We start from the raw sequence: 13,452 nt of genomic DNA on the forward strand, positions 1-13,452 counted from the left end.
ATTATCCCTGAATACATCACACCTACAAACATTTGGGTCCCTTAACGCTTACCGACAGCAAATGGAAAACAACTTAAGAAATGTACTACACCAGTAAAAGTTAGAAATCCTAAGTATTAGTAGAGAAATGGAAATTAAATATAAAATGGATAAAACTCTTTCTAGAGTTATAAACTCCTTAATAATATTAGGGAAATGAAATTAAAACAGTAAAAGAAAAGCAGCACTAGTTAATGATATGAGATTAACATTTCTAAAGAAATGGAAGTTGTTGTGTGTATTTGTGTACTTTGCTATACCAAAGCCGTATAGGGGCGAATCGAAACCCTGATTTTAGCGTTGTAAATCCGAAGACTTACCGTTGTTCCACCGGAGGGTAGGAAATAAACCAGGAAAAGAGGAAAGCTTAAGCCGGACTTATAAGATCCCACGTACCACTAGAGAATCTGGAATAAAACAGTAAAAAGGAAACAGTTCTAAGTTAGTATTGTGAGAATTTTAACATTACTAGAGAAACTGAAATATGGCAGCAAAAGAAAGAAAAACTACAGAAAGAATCCTAAGTACCACTAGGAAAATTGGAATACAACAAAAAAGGAAAGCAGCTCTGCTTATTTTCATGAGTTACTAAATATTAATGGACAAATGAAACTAAAGAATTAAAATATAAGCAGTTCTGGCTAGAGTTCTGAGATTTTAAGTAATACTGGAGAAACAGGAACACGAAGTTTATCGACTTACTTCAAGTAACTGAACGCGTTGTTCGCATATACGTTTAAAACTGTTAAAGTCAATAAACATTTTGTATGTATTTACTTATTATTATTTACGCATTAGTTTTCGAAAACGTTTGGGATGAAATGAAACTTGGATGTGGTATCCAGTCTTTCAGTCCACCATTGTATCATATATAATTTTATAAGTTAAATTACACTATGTAACAAAAGTTTTACTTTTTCTTGTTCCTGGGCAGAAAGTATTATTTCCCAATTACTTGTGCCTCAAGTAAAAGGAAAAGACCTATTTTTCTCTTCAAACTTTGCTTTTGTGACCTGAGTAATGATATTTTCAAATTTACCCATTTTCCAGAACATTCCAGGTAGATCCAGTACTGAGTAGCTGATAGAGAATTCTCTCAAACTTACAAAAATTTTCTAGAATGTTGTAGAACTTACAACAACTTTCAAGAACATTTCAGAATTTTCTAGAACTTTTCATAGTAATATATATACAGGGGCTCACCACTCACCAGTTCGGTTTAGTTCTAGCTGCCTAAGTGAACACATAGACCCATCTGATTTTATCAGAGATGGCATCAAGAAGCTGCAAGCATTCTCCAGACGCATTCTGCTCTGTATGTGGCTAATATATCAAGACAAGAGTGAAAAAATACACTGTGACAGGATCTGCTGAAAATGTGTGAAGCCTACAAGGGATATTTCGGCATTCCCGTTGGGGATCAAGACAAACTCTGGTCACCTCATTCTACTTGCGAGCACTGCAACAAAACTCTCGAAGGTAAGACGGATAATTTTTACTTGCTTGAGTAGTAAGATTTGTATATTTTAAAATTTTAATGTCTTTTAATTTATTTTTTTAATTTCCAATAGTATAGAAAAAATATCAAAATATTTTGCATGAACCTCTTACACATTAGGCTTTGCCAAGTTTCTCTGTTACCTTTGCCTTTGAGACAGCAGGGACACCGCAGCGCACTACAACAGGAAGCACTGTCCAAAACGGACCGAATTCCCTGTGGGGAAGTACAGTGTCAAGTTTGGGCCACTAGTGGACCTCCCGAAGGTGTTGTTCCCACCATTACACATAAAATTGGGTCTTATAAAACAATCTGTCACAGCTCTTGATAAGGAGTCTGCAGCCTTCAAGTGCTTCGAGACCTCTTCCTTAAGCTGTCTGAAGCTATGGTCAAAGCTGGTGTCTTTGTTGGACCACAAAGAAAGAATATCCTGGAATGCACATAATTCCCCAAGAAGCTCAGTAGAAAAGGAAAAAAAGCTTGGGGCAGCTTTGTTGCAGAGGTTTGGGGTTTCTTGGGCAATCACAAGGCCGAGAATTATGTGGAACTAGTTGAGGCTCTGGTGAGGAACTACGGCAAAATGGGCTGCAGGATGACCCTGAAAGTCCATATCCTTGACGCTCATCTTGATAAATTCAAGGAGAACATGGAAGCATACTCAAAGGAGCAAGTTGAGCGCTTCCACCAAGATATACTGGACTTTGAACGCCGCTACCAAGGAGCGTATAACAACAAACGTGATGGGAGACTATATTGGGGGGGGGGGGCTCATACGTGAAAGTTATTACAGACTTATAACTCAATGAATAGTAAAAGTATTCATAAAATAATTTGAGCATTAGATATAAAGTTTAACACTGACTTATTTTACCAAAACTTGAAAAACTACTCACTTCTAAACATTTTTGTATAACTTTAGTATAAAATACATGTAAATCTTGTTTCACATGTTGTTTTATTTAGAACTTATATAAATGAAAATGTGCAAATTTGTCCGTGTTTACATAGAAAATAGGTTAATTTCTAAATTTCATTATCCAGGTCACAAAAGCAAAGTTTAAAGGGAATAATGGTCATCTTCTGTATGTTTACAGCATAAGCAATTAAGAAATAACACATACTATCCAGGAACAAAATTTGCGTTACATAGTGTTATCTACTTACAGTTGAATTCAATATACCACAGTGTTTTCTGGGATTAATAAACAAAGGCTTAGCTCATAAAGTGTTTAGAATTACAAAGATTTGCCTCTTTATATGTTGAATTACAGACTTATAACTCAATGAATAGTAGAAGTATTCATAAAATAATTTGAGCATTAGATATAAAGTTTAACACTGACTTATTTACATGTGTATTATCCTTCAGACTACTCAATTATAACTAATTCTTCTCAGATGCGTGTGATTTTGTTTTGCCATATCAATGTCGCCATCAACGCACACTCTTAGTTAATTATAATATTTCGAATATCCAACTAGAAGTCAGGAGTTATAACTGAAAATAAGTATTTGAAAAATAACTGATATGAGTTAACGGTTGAAGGTACAAAATGTAATTAATTTTTGTATCACTAGTTCTTTGCTTAAGGTGATAATTGAAAGATTCCATTAACCAATTATCCAGAAGATTGCTTCACCGTTAGTTAAAGCTACTTAAGTTCACTAACTTTGAACGTGTTTCACAGTTATGGTAGATATGAAATTCGATATATAGTACGTCAACAGATGTGGGATTCAATATAAGGTATATAATTATATGTTCACACACTTTTCTTTACATTTAGTTAGAGTTCCACCCTTATAATTAAAGAAGTTGGTTTATATTAATGAAGTACTTTTCAAACTAGGTAAAAAATCGCAAATTTAATATTAGAAGTACATACAAGGCTCAAAAAATTTAAATAAAATAATTAGTCATAAAACTATTGCTCTGCCGTGATATTTCGATTGAATATTTGCTGGATAATTGAATGATTTAGAAAGTCCTAGTGAGCTTTTTAATTACGAATTTCTTTGTGGGAAAATTGAATTTGCATGAATTTACGAATGCATTTAATTGTTACATTACTAATTTATTTGGTGTAGTCCTTAATGTATATTTCATACATAACGTTTAGTCACTGGTTTTTCTGGTTAGCAAAGGTATCCGATACTAGACTTGCAAAATGTAATGTAAAAATTACAACTATGTGTAGGTATTGCATGTGCTACTAATATGATTGCATTGCAGTTTGAAGAGCTCAATAGTGCCCGTTATCATGAGATATATCATATCTCAAACAAGACCTCAATTGCTAATATTACCTCTATCGTTAATTACATTATATAAAAGATGAAAAATGCTATACTTAGTAACTGTAATAATTAGTTTGATGAAAAATGGACTATTGTAAACGATAAAATAAGTTCAATAAAAAAATCGAAATAGTAGACTGAAACCTGGTAATAGATTCAAGCAATTTCCAAGCTTTATTTAGTAATAGTATAGGTAAGTTTGGTTAATAACGGACCACTAAGATATTAACTGCTCTGAAATGGTAAAGTAGCTTAAAAAAGTGAATAATAATAAAATAATATAACGAATATTTATCATCTAATTTTAAGATGAATAGTTTAATTCATTGGTAAAAAACAAATAAATTAAAAAGTTCAGAACGACTGAATTAAGTTGTTATTTGGTTTCACCATGAAACGTTTTTTGTTTGTAAAGTTTGTAGATAACATGCAAAATATCATACAAACAGGTAAGAGTTAATCAGTTAACAAATGAACTCAGTACGACAAATTTTTGCAACCAGTATGCATTTATACCATCACGGATACTAATATTTTCTGTTGGTTTTACATTAAATAACATTTTTTATGCTGTTTTGGAGTTTTACGTTTTAGTTCTTTGCTTATAGTTTGCTAGCTGAAGCTATAAATTTGTCTGATTTGTAAACGCAGCGTACTTCTGAAGTAATGTTTTAGCTCGATCCTTTTAAAGAGCTCTTGTCGACAAAATATGTACAGTAGACGAAATACTAAATCGAAATGGTTGTGGTTAGTTTTGGTCAAATTTAATCATTAACGAATTAAATTATTGAACAGCTTATTATCATAAAGTTAACAACTTTACAAAGACTAATCGATAAAATTCGATACTTTGGATAAAGAGAAAATATTCTAAATATGCATGTAAAGAGCAAATTGAATGTGTTATATTGAATGAGTACATATCCCTTGAATGAACTGAATGAGGTTGTTTTTTGTCTCGGTGTTTTTAATGATGCTTTGTACAGTAATACAAATTTCGCAGTTATAAATTACGTTTGAGCAAACACAATGCCCCTTAAAATGTCAGCGGTAGGCTTACGAACTGACAGCGAGAACATATGAGGTTTGATTTCCAGTGGTGGCCAAAGCACAGATAGTCTACTGTGTAGCTTTATGCAAAGAACAAAGAAACGTAAACATAAGCATACTTATCAGTTTTGACATCTAAAATGGTAAACGTACAACAATATTTATCTTTCTATACCACGTTGTGTTGTATGACGTTTAGGGTTACTATTTATGAACAGCAAGTGTCGTTTCAAAACTGGATAAATACATTGTGTCCACCCTAGTACCAATTAAATTTAAGTGTTTTTAAAAGCTTTAAAGATAGTAGTTTTATTATTTTCCCCAAAACATTTTATTCACTTCGTAAAGATATAAAGAATTAAATCGGCAAAACCTGCATAAGAAGACAATATTCTAGAGATTTAATACAACTAGCAAAACTTTTGTTAAAATAGTCGTTTTCTACACTCCAGAAATTTCGAATTCATAGTTATATCAAAATTGCTTATCACAATCGACATAAAATACGTTATTTGAAGCTAAGCACAAAGTTAATAATGGGCTACCTTTGCCCTGACCATTACGAGTATCGAAACCCGGTTTCTCGCGATGTAAGTCCGCAGACATACCACCGTGCTACTGGGAGGCAAAGTAAGTTGTTTATTGGACATACCTTTAAAATTTGACGAATTATTTATGTACAACAATGATATAAAACTTTGTGTGTTATTCATAAAGACAGAACTTCACTGACGTAGGAAGTTCATTCTAACCACACCGGTGTTGCACTTCCTTTTACACGTTTCACGTATTACGTTTATTATAGCAGTGTCAGAAATGATCAAACGAGTGAAGAATTGTTGTGCGAAAGCAATCGTAGAACACTGAAAGTGTTTAAAGTAAAAACGCATTGCTAAGCCTAGCTGAGAGAAATTACTTTTGCAGACCTACAGAGTGGAGTACCAGAGCTCAGATGAAACCGTCAATACCACTCGTCCAGACATCGCAATATTATAATAACTACCTTCTTTCATCACTAAAGATGCTTCGCTTACGTGAAAGCGTCGATACAAGAACGCTCGCGGAAGAGTGAAAATCGAAAGAGCTAAGAGACGAAAGAACCCATTAGTGTAAAAGATGTAAAACCTAAGATGAGTCAATTAGAATGAATTTATCTTAGGACTGTCTTAATAACGAAGTCTTACAAAAAAACACACAAACAGTCATATTCACTCTTTTGATCTCCATAGTTCTAAGTGTGATACAAAATTTTAAACTACAGTTTCTTTTGTTTCCATATTCTAATTTGTATTTAAGGTATTACACATTCATTTAATTATTAGTTTCACTCTGTGATTATAATACTATTAGTGACAGAAAAAAAAGCAAATGCAACATGTCATTCTAGCAGGGTTTCAAATTTCATTTATTTAACAGCTCAAATGTATATACTAAATTAATTCAACTCATTTTGAAAAGTTTTTGGACTATGTCATTCGTAAAAAAACTAATTGTTCGCTGTGTTGTAAAAAAATTGATAGTTATCTATCATTCATGTTATGTTCAAGTTTAAAAACTACCACCCCTTGTACTTAGTAACTTAGAACTTGAATCGTGAATACTTGCATGTAATATTATATTATCGGCTACAATAAGTGTTACTCAAGTTTTCGTTGACAAAGGAAGAGAGAGAAAGAAGTTTGGTGTAGTTAAATTTGAGAAAGTTTCATTCAGAGTTTCTGTATCCAACTCGGGAGAGTTTTTGAACCTAGATAGTAATCGTCAATTAGGCTATATTAGTTTTTATTTACGACTCTAAATAGTTAGTAAGTTTCAGGTTAATGTTTAGTGTTAACTTCATTAAGCTTGAGGGTTGGAAACCGTTTTAGAAAATGTCAAGTTTTGGTGACATTGAAACAGTGAACTTTTCTAAATGTAAATGTAACGTGGATTTCAACTTGAAATTTAGAGCCTGAAGCTGAATTTCGACATAATACGTTTAAAGAGATTACAATTAAAATGAAGAGACAGTTTTTACGTGGTTCTACCAAGAAAGAGCGTTTTTTTTTGTATTGTACACTTTAGTAGATTACCCTGTGTAAATTAATATTTAATGTCTGTGTTTATGTTATAACATGTATCTATAACACTACAAACTTGAACTGTCGTTTGTTGTTTTTACGTATTATTGAGTACCGTAATACGGAATCGTAACACAAATCAAAATATTCATTAATTAAGTGTATCTATTCAATATTAGTATCAAAGTAAAACAAGTTCACCTGTGTTTCTCTAATATTCTTCATGTATAGCTATGATGTATGATGTGCCTAATATCCTATAAAAAACGTATAAAAACATAAAACCCACACATTTTGTATCATAATAAGTTTAAAGGCTAAAGAGACAATAAAATTATTTGAATTGCAAAAACTGTTTTATTTTTACGATTTCCAGTAATAAAACAGTGAAATATTAGTATTCAAAAATATGTCGGCTACCTGATGAATCAATATTTTACATTATACATACCATTTAAACGTTAAGAAGTGTTTAATACCAAAGTACAAGGGCCTTTTCTTTATCCTAACCAAATTTACAATAAGCTCATTTATTTAATGACTGCTGTTTAAGTTTTTGTATTATTATCAACATATTGTAATGGATACATAAACTGGCAATTTACTTGTGCTAATAACCACTTATTTCTAATGCTCTAGAATTGATAATATGATGGTAAACCGATATTCTCCATTACAGACAGCTTAAAATCGATGCTTCACCATTTCTCTATAGAGAATAAAAACCCAAGAAAGTCATGTCACTAGATGAAAATACATTACCTTGCAAATTACGCAAACCAAATGATTTCCACGAAAAGAGTGGTACGTGTATCTATGCCCTTGAGTTAAAGCTTTGATGAAGGAAAAAAAACCAACCAAACATGCAAATTTATTCTTCCCTTATTCCCTCTCGTATAGATCAAATGGTGTAAAATGCAATCCAATATAAAGAGCATTCATTTATATGCGAATTTTAGTCATGATTCGTGCAGTTACAGCAATACAAATGAGTATTGGCCGGAATGTTTAAACCCTTTTAGCTGCCGCATTTTACGTGAAGAGATAGGGAATACAAATGAATAAACAGTTCTACTAATGTTACCTTCGTGGTAGACGCATGAATTACTTTTTTCAGTCATAGAAGATTGTTAGGAAACTTTTTTTTTTTTAAATCTAAATATGTATTTCAGTATTTTTGCTTCAACAGGATATCATTATTAATTAGTTAACAAGTGAAAAAGTTATACATTTAAAAAGTTGGTTGCACACTAAAAGTGCAATAGTTATTAATAACTAGTTTCTAGAAACATTACATTATCTATTAAGTTTTATTGTTTTAAGAAAATATAGGAAATTAACCCAAATAATTTGATATTTATTTAACTATTTCATACGTCAATGTACTTGTGAAGTGCGCGAACACTTATTTCCAGTAGTTTAATTTAGAAAGAATAAAAAAAAGTAAAGGAGAGAGTATAAGTCAGTGGAACAGAACAAAACAACTGGTCAGGTATAAACCACACTAAAGGAACATTAACAGACTAAATATGTATAATTTCGGAAATTATACTTCACGAAAGTATAACGTACATATATAAATATAACATTGTGATGAGTATGGAGAACAAAACGTGATGGATACGTTTTGGAATTCTGTTGACTCGTTTAAACAAGTTGACTGTTTAACTTTAAATTTCGCGTAAATCTACACCAGGGCTATGAGCACTAGTCCTTACTAATTTAGCAATGTAAGACTAGAGGGTTTCTTTTGTTTTGAATTTCGCGCAAAGCTAGTCGAGGGTTATCTGCGCTAGCCGTCCCTAATTTATCAGGGTAAGACTAGAAGGAAGGCAGCTAGTTATCACCGCTCACCGCCAACTCTTGGGCTACTCTTTTACCAACGAAGAGTGGGATTGACCGTCACATTATAATGCTTCCACAGCTGAAAAGGCTAGCATGTTTGGTGTGACGGGGAATCAAACCCGCGACTTGGGATTACGAGTCGAGTGCCTCAACCACCTGGTCATGCCTGGCCAAGACTAGAGGAAAGACAACTAGTCGTCATCACCCACCGCCAACTCTTGGGTTACTCTTTTAGTAACGAATAGTGGGATTGACCGTCACAGTATAAAGCCCCACGGCTGAAAGGATGAGCATGTTTGGGTTTGGCGTGAAGGGGATTCGAACCCGTGGTCCTCAGATGGTCGAGCTTCTTCGCCACTTGGCCAAACAGATCGATCATTGGTTTTAGTTTAGGTTGTGAATACCAATATCGGTGAAAATTCGGTTTAGATCAAAAGGTGATAAATTGATTTAACATGTAGCTGGAAGAAGGGCATGATTTAAGTAACATCTAAACAGCCTTTTTATTTGAAAGTGTTGTATGAAATTACTAGTCTGGGTATGAAAAAACATTTTATGAAGTGTGATATCGTTGTTACGTGTGTATTGCAAATACGATAACCATGACGATAGTCTAAGTTGAAGAGTGTTATCAAAATAACAGTAAATAGTCTGAGATGAGTGATGGCAAAACAAATGAAGCAAAGCTGCAGAAGAAGAAGAGAAACAGGAAATGAAAGCGGAAAAGTGATAACATAAAAATACATGGACTGAGAAGTGCCCTGAAGACTGAGTGACAAAACCACTGATAGTAATGTGTAAAAAATCTTTTATAATATTAAGTTTTTGCAATTCCTAAAATTTCGTATCGATCCGTTCCCTGCTCTAACGGCAGTAAGTCTTCGGAGTTACAACGCTAAAGTAAGGGGTTCGATTCCCCTCTGTGGACACAGCAGGTAGCCCGATGAGGCTTTGCTATAAGAAAACACACATACTCGTATCAATCTCTCATTCTTCGTTTTGCTAAATGATCAATCTGAGAAAAACTTATTATGAAAATTTCACAGATAAAACGGGACTTCTTTTGTCGATTGATTGAAATATATATTTCGGAGATAATAGCATAAAGGGGAAAAACAAACGCATAAAGAGTTAAACTTGTTTTAGTATATATATTGTTCTGTTTACATTTCTTCCATTTCGGTATTATATACATATGTATGAATTTTATTTTAACACATCCAATAAGTAGAGCTGATTTTAATTGAATTAATATCTCCCTTTTTACTCCTATTATAGAAATAACAACTATATGAAGGCATTCATTTCAGTAGCAGACATTTTTTTTGCGCTCAGTAAAATGACAATGAGCTGTTAGATTCACCAGAAAAAAAAAATCCCCGTGGTTACTTAGAAACGTGAGGAGTATTCTAATGTGCTAAATGCACTCATTTCACCGAAACATAAATGCTTTTACAAACAACGCTTTGCAGTTAGTTTCAATTGCTTGTAAGCAAACGCAGTGTAATTTTCTTTATTAAAATAGCATGTGGAAGACAAAATATAGTTGTAAACGGCACATTAGACAATCATATTACATATACATTCTGATTCAAGGAATTGGGTTGAGTGCACATTTTAGATTTATTCAGCACTATTTTCAGGAAATTTATCGTTCAATTGTTTCAATGGGCATCTATTAACCGATAATGAATTTTAGCAAATATTTCAACATTTGATTCTATACGCTTTGAATCACAACTACACACACCCCTTGTGCGCTTCACGCTAGTGTCAACAAAGGCTTACACGCACTACCAGAGGTCAAAGCTAGCGGAAAAAAATAAAAATATTTAATTGAAATAAATATCTTAGACTCTAAAGAACATTTAATAAAGGTGGGCAGAGTTATTGGCAAATAATTAAAATTTGAAGAAGATCTTCTGTGACTAATGGTTATTTAGTTTTGAATTTTGCGCTTAGCTACATGGGTGGTATCTGCGCTAGCCGTCCCTAAGTTAACACTTTAAGACTAGAGGGAAGGCAACTAGTCATCGCCACTCACCACCAATTCTTGGCCTACTCTTTACCAATGATAAGTGTCATTGACCGTACATAAAACGTCCCCACAGCTGAATGAGTTAGCATGTTTCAGTGTTACGGGGATTCGAACCCGCAACCTTCGCATTACGATTCGAGCGCTTTAATCATCTCCCATGCCTGGCTGCTGTCACTACTGTTCTTGTTTTTTTAATTATCAATTTGTGGTATCTAGTGGGGCGTTCTCAGAGAACTTCATTCTGTGGGGAATTGATTGAGAGTGGTGTTATTAATTCAAGAATCAATAAAAGCTCCCAAAAATGTTTCTGAAACGTCATTGTTAGAATTTGTGTAAAATAAACATCATTAAACAGATAGATTCATATGCATGTATTTACTATAATGCTCCTGCATATTATGAAAAACTTCGAAAGGTAACATGACAGTAATTGATTGACAACAATTTAATCACAGTCATCTGGAAAATTATAAAATGTTATTAAGTAAGACTATAACGTCTGGGTAATAAGGTAGACAAACATTGTGTTGTGTAAAGGTTTTGAAAGTATGGATCTGTTTGAGAGAATTTCATATCGTTTGGCTTACCAACGATAAGAATTAGGCAAAGAAACACTTTCAGTTAAATGAAATGAACGATTAATGAGTTCTGTGTATTACAATGGTAGAGGAATTACTGTATCGGAAGAGTTTACTTAGTAATCAGCTCACAACGTGGTAATAATAGAAAATTTTAAACCTCTTAATGTCATATCACTGAACTAGAAATTTTCAAGTTGTCATGAATTAAATTAGACCTTAACTCCAAGTATAAATACATCCAAGAAAATCTCTAGTTATACACATAATCTGATTAAATTGTTTCACAAAAGTTAGAGACATATTTTAGTTAAATTTTATGTTTCATAATAATGTTATAAACATACTCTGGTTTTATATTACTGTTTACTCGCTATACAATCATTTTGTTTTGTGGAGCAGTAAAAAAAAAGTATTTAGTATGATATTCATTTTACATTTTTCATCATGTGTATATATAAAAAAAAAACAAATCTGTAATGTGAAAGTGACATTCTGATTATATTTCTTGTATGTCTTATTCTGTTTCATTATTAGGTCCTTAACTGTCGATGATGTACAAACTAAGATAATAAGTTGGTTGGAATCTAAAGTAACAGATCTACAATAAAACAAATAAATTGACACAAAATTACTTGTTTTACGCACGTGACTAGCTTAAAATAAAACCTTCATTTATTTCAACCTGACGACAAAAGCAAAAGATTTATCCTGGTAAGAACTTAGAACATACTTACATACACGTAATCTTTATTTCATCTATATGCATTCTCATCTACTTATTTTGTTTACCTGGAGAAATTTAAATATAAGATTATGTTTAGGCAGTTTGATAGATTCATATCCAGCATTTGGTCTGTATGTAGGATTTTACCATAACAAACCTTATATGTCAATTTCAGCTTCTCTTTTTATAAGTCTATCCTTCGGACACATATTTTCGATACCACACGACACTGCTTGCTAGAATATAAGCGCATGCAAAAATCAAAACCGACAGCGATAAAATGAGATCCTTGTGGTAGTAATCCCCTTATTATTACTTCATACAGCAAAAGCATATGTATGTTAACAATACTATAAATCACTTTCTCTTTCATCGAATCATACTACATTGTGAACTCTCGTGTGTTTATTGGTGATGTTTATTGTATGATATGAAGAATAGTGTACACCGACTCATGTCACTTGTGAAACATCAACGAACAAAACAAAGAAAAAGAACCAACCTTTACATATCTCTACCATAATTGTTTGGCAAACAAGAACAAATTAGTTTTAACGCTTGGGGAGTTAACATAAAGAATGGGGAACGTCTCTGAGCAGAACCGTTTATCAAATTGAGTGGACTTAGTTTTTTTTATTAATTTCATAAATTATTTATTTATTTATTTTTGTTGAATATAAATCTTATTCGAAAAGAACTAAATGTTTTGCTCTAGACTCTAGAGATTATTAGGGAGAAAATAGAAAGAATTATTTTATGGTTTTAAGCACAAGAAGGCAGCGTTTTGATAACAAAACTAGAGAAAAGATATTTCGAGTGATAAAATAATGTCTCGTAACATCAGATCACATCATAATCTTGATATATACTGACATAAAGACAATGTTGTATGTACTTATAAAGTGTGTGTGTAATAGTAAGTAGTAAAGAATGATCATTGTAAAAATATTTAAGCACTGCAAGTTTGTCGTAAAATCAAAGTTTGTTATTTAAAACGTATTTCAATACAAAAATACTTATTGTTGAGGTATTGGGTCAAGGTTAATGTTAGTTATTATACACAGAGTACGTATTCATACATTACTGATATGTTAATGAATTCAAAGATATGTTTACACTTCCGATCATGCTAATTCATATGATAAATTCGATTGCTTCACTGAATTGGTTTGTTGCCCATCAAACAAACTTATTATTTAAACAATTAATTAAAAAGTTGGTACAAAGTGGAAATAAATCTCTTCCAAATTCTGTTAATGTCAATGATCACATACAACTCTGTCTATAGAAACTAGCAGTCTCAATCATAGTTAAGACTT

At 32.5% G+C, this 13,452-nt stretch overlaps 1 protein-coding gene across 1 annotated transcript in view; it reads right to left on the reverse strand.

Moving 5' to 3' along the window:
* The window catches only part of LOC143249299 (protein O-mannosyl-transferase Tmtc3-like), a 126,924-nt gene that overhangs the window by 77,747 nt on the left and 35,725 nt on the right, over window positions 1–13,452 (reverse strand). Inside the window, exon 2 of the mRNA XM_076498899.1 lies at window positions 360–446. The gene's annotated coding sequence lies outside the window, so the exon portion shown is untranslated. The remainder of the gene's footprint in view (window positions 1–359; window positions 447–13,452) is intronic.

The sequence above is a fragment of the Tachypleus tridentatus genome, chromosome 1 (genome assembly GCF_004210375.1).
Source record: "Tachypleus tridentatus isolate NWPU-2018 chromosome 1, ASM421037v1, whole genome shotgun sequence".
Lineage (NCBI taxonomy): Eukaryota > Metazoa > Arthropoda > Merostomata > Xiphosura > Limulidae > Tachypleus > Tachypleus tridentatus.